This window comes from Physeter macrocephalus, chromosome 19, assembly GCF_002837175.3.
Source record: "Physeter macrocephalus isolate SW-GA chromosome 19, ASM283717v5, whole genome shotgun sequence".
Taxonomy (NCBI): Eukaryota; Metazoa; Chordata; class Mammalia; order Artiodactyla; family Physeteridae; genus Physeter; species Physeter macrocephalus.
Window position 1 is genome coordinate 62480082 of NC_041232.1, and position 4399 is coordinate 62484480.

The 4399-nt window shown below is 36.6% G+C and overlaps 1 protein-coding gene across 6 annotated transcripts in view; it reads right to left on the bottom strand.

The window, feature by feature from the left end:
- ZBTB7C (zinc finger and BTB domain containing 7C) overlaps window positions 1–4399 on the bottom strand; it is a 380670-nt gene that overhangs the window by 194352 nt on the left and 181919 nt on the right. The window lies entirely within an intron of this gene.

Below are 4399 nucleotides of genomic sequence, written 5' to 3' on the forward strand. Positions count from 1 at the left end.
GAAAAGACAACCCTCAGAATGGGAGAAAATATTTGCAAATGAAGCAACTGACAAAGGATTAATCTCCAAAATCTACACGCAGCTCAATATCAAAAAAACAAACAACCCAATCCAAAAATGGGCAGAAGACCTAAATAGACATTTCTCCAAAGAAGATATACAGATTGCCAATAAACACTTGAAAGGATGCTCAACATCACTAATCATTAGAGAAATGCAAATCAAAACTACAATGAGCTATCACCTCATACCAGTCAGAATGGCAGTCATCAAAAAAATCTACAAACAATAAATGCTGGAGAGGGTGTGGAGAAAAGGGAACCCTCTTGCACTGTTGGTGGGAATGTAAATTGATACAGCCACTATGGAGAACAATATGGAGGTTCCTTAAAAAACTAATAATAGAACTACCATACAACCCAGCAATCCCACTATTGGGCATATACCCTGAGAAAACCATAATTCGAAAGAGTCATGTACCACAATGTTCACTGCAGCTCTATTTACAATAGCCAGGACATGGAAGCAACCTAAGTGTCCAGCGACAGAAGAATGGACAAAGAAGATGTGGCACATATATACAATGGAATATTACTCAGCTATAAAAAGAAACGAAATTGAGTTACCTGTACTGAGGTGGATGGACCTAGAGTCTGTCATACAGAGTGAAGTATGTCAGAAAGAGAAAAGCAAATCCCATATGCCTACACATATATATATGGAATCTTAAAAAAAAAATGTTCTGAAGAACCTAGGGGTAGGACAGGAATAAAGACGCAGACGTAGAGAATGGACTTGAGGACGGGGGAGTGGGAAGGGGAAGCTGGGACGAAGTGAGAGAGTGGCATGGACATATGTACACTACCAAATGTAAAATAGATAGCTAGTGGGAAGCAGCCAGGTAGCACAGGGAGATCAGCGTGGTGCCTTGTGTCCACCTAGAGGGGTGGGATAGTGAGGATGGGAGGGAGATGCAAGAGGGACGAGATATGGGGATATGTGTATATGTATAGCTGATTCACTTTGTTATAAAGCAGAAACTAACACACCATTGTAAAGCAATTATACTCCAATAAAGAAGTTTAAAAAAAAGAAAAAGAAAATCAAGGTCTGGGTGTCGTTTTCAAAAGAGTCTTCATGGTTTCTGGGAGAAGTTGATGTTCATCTGTGCATCTTTGATAAAGGGAACTGTTAGCTCAATTATCTCAACAACTGCAGGGAGGAGGGAGGCTGCTTGTGGGCCGAGAAGGTATAGAAGTCCTTTTATGAGATCCCAACCTTGCCACCTCGGAACTCCCACCTGGGGTTGGTCTCTCCTTTGTGGATCATTGGGTTAGCTCCATCCGCCTTGGCCATTATCTCCACTCTACTGCTTCTAATAGCGATCTGTGCCAGTGAGGGTCTCTCCTATGTGTCAATTTCCAGGGTCATTGATCACAATACATGAGCCTCAGTGGAATTGCTTCCAGAGGTTTAAAAACTTAGCGTGTCATACCTCCCTCTCCCAATTTAAATGTTACCTAAATCTCAAGATCCAGTAAAAACCCCTTCTTCCTGGAGCCTCCTGCAACTCCACTAGGCTACAGCAGAATGGTCTTTCCTTGAGCTTACAGCAGTTTACTGTATATGGCAGCAAATTGTTTTATAATAACTCATTGTCTTAAAACTATCTTTTACAGCTGCCTAAATATATTTTCAATTTATGTTCTAATAACAAATACACACTGAAGTTAGAAAAATTGAAAAATGCACATATATATGATGAAAATTAGGTCTCCATCCAATCCTAATCCCCAGTCTTCTTCCTCAGGAAAAAAAAAAAAAAGACAAAAACAAAGAAACAAAAAAACGCCTGTTAAGTGTTTTGTTTAGTCTTCCAGAAATATTTTAAGCCTACATAAGCATATAGATGTGTATGTATGTTTATTTACCTGCTAAAATAGAGATAGTAATAGTACTTCATGCACTCTTTCCAGAGTTTGCTTTTTTATGATGGACTGAGCCTTGCTTTGTGACCTCATACAAGTTTGGTTTGGAGAATTCCTCATGTGTGCTTGAGAAGGATATGTATTCTCAAATGTTGGGCACAGGGTTCTGCATATGGCTACTACATTAAGCATCTTGATTAACTTTTTCAGGTCTTCCATTAGGTCATTAAGTTTTTGGTCTATTTTATTTATCAACTATTGAGAGAAGTGTGTTTAAATCTCCCACTTGTAAGGGTGAATTTATTCATTTTTCCTTGTACTTTTGTCTTTTTTTGAGATGCAATTTTAAAAGAGATCTTATTTTTTACTTTCCCTTTCTGATATTTCGTTGTTAGTATAAAGAAAAGAAACAGATTTCTGTATGTTAATCTTGTATCCTGCCACCTTGCTGAATTAGTTTATCAGTTCTAGTAGTTTTTGTGTGGAGTCTTCAGGGTTTTCTACACATAGTATCATATCATCTGTACATAATGACAACTTTATCTCTTTTCTTCCAATTTGGATACCTTTTAGTACTTTTTCTTGTCTGATTGCTGTGGCTAGGACTTCCAATACTATGTTGAATAGAAGTGGTGAGAGTGGGCATCCTTGTCTTGCTCCAGATTTTAGTGGGAAGGCTTTCAGCTTTTTATCATTGAGTATTACGTTGGCTGTGGGTTTGTTATAAATAGCTTTTATTATGTTGAGAAATGTTCCCTCTGTACCCACTTTGGTAAGTGTTCTTATCATGAATGGATGTTGAATTTTATCAAATGCTTTTTCTGCATCTATTAAGATAATCATGCGGTTTTTGTCTTTTCCTTTGTTGATGTGTTGTATCACATTGATTGATTTGTGTATGTTGAAACATCCTTGTGACCCTGGGATGAATCCAACTTGCTAGCAGCAGATGATCTTTTTTATGTGTTGTTGGATTCGGTTTGCTAATATTTTGTTGAGAATTTTTGCATCTATATTCATATAATGATTCCATTTTATTTAATTCAAAACCAGGCAAATCTAAATGATTAGGATGAAAACATAGTTGGTCAAAGAAAACCAAGAAAATTCTTACTATGAAAATAAGGCTAATAGTTACCTTTCAGGGGAGGAAAGGAGTTCCTAGAGGTTCTTGACACAGATGGTGGTTACTTGAGTGTTTGCATTATAACTATGTGTTAAACAGTATCTACAAATTTTATGAATTTTTCCTTGTGATTTATTATGTTTAAAAGTAAGAAAATTTTAAGTAAAAAAGGATGGAAGAACACAGGAAGGAAGTATCTCAAGCACCCTTTCTCATGAAGCTACTGGAGGATGTGTTCCACCAAAACAAGGGAGCAAACTGAGAAAGGAGAAGATATTAGATCCAGGAAACAGGATTTCAAACAGTAGAGGGTAATGGACTCCTTAAAATGATGGTGAATGAGGATCCCAGACTGATAGCTGTGCACTGGAGAACAACCAGACATGAATGGAACAGGTCAAAAGTTTGCACAGAGATTTCTACAAGAGATGAAATTGACAAATTGCTTTTTTTTTTTTTTAAGTACTGAAAAGGTATTTCTCCAACTAAGGGAAAATTTGGGGTTGAATTAATGATAAATACACAGGAAACTAACCAAACAAACATACAAACAAAACTAAAGTCAATTATTATCTCCAGAGAAAACAAAAAGTTGTGCCAGAAAGGAATTACATAATATATTACATAGCTCAGGTGTAACCAGCATACATCATCACAATAATGTAAACAGTAAATCTAACCACAATTATGAGTTAAGGATGGGGGTAGGGTAAACATGTGTTTCTGGTGTTGAGCTAGGGTACAAGGAACTACATCGTCATCTTCCACAGCAGAAAGTCAATAAATAATAATGTTTAAAATTAAAAAATGAAAAAGTAGTTGTATAGGCATATTACTTAGCGGTAGGTAAATTAAAATTTAAAAACAAATAGAGCAAAAAAGGAAAAAGTGGTTGTCTCTGGAAAATGGGGTAGCCTGGGGAGACAACTGATTTTTTTTGTAATAAGTCTTATTGAACTAGTTGATTCTTTTAAACTATGGACATACATAGTTTGATAAAATCTAAAAATAAAATTAAAATTAAAAGGAAGGATGGGGAAGCCTCTTAGATAGCCTCATCCACCAGAGGGCAGACAGCAGAAGCAAGAAGAACGACAATCCTGCAGCCTGTGGAACAAAAACCACATTCACAGAAAGATAGACAAGATGAAAAGGCAGAGGGCTATGTACCAGATGAAGGAACAAGATAAAACCCCAGAAAAACAACTAAATTAAGTGGAGATAGGAAACCTTACAGAAAAACAATTCAGAATAATGATAGTGAAGATAATCCAGGACCTCAGAAAAAGAATGGGGGCAAAGATCGAGAAGATGCAAGAAATGTTTAACAAAGACCTAGAAGAAT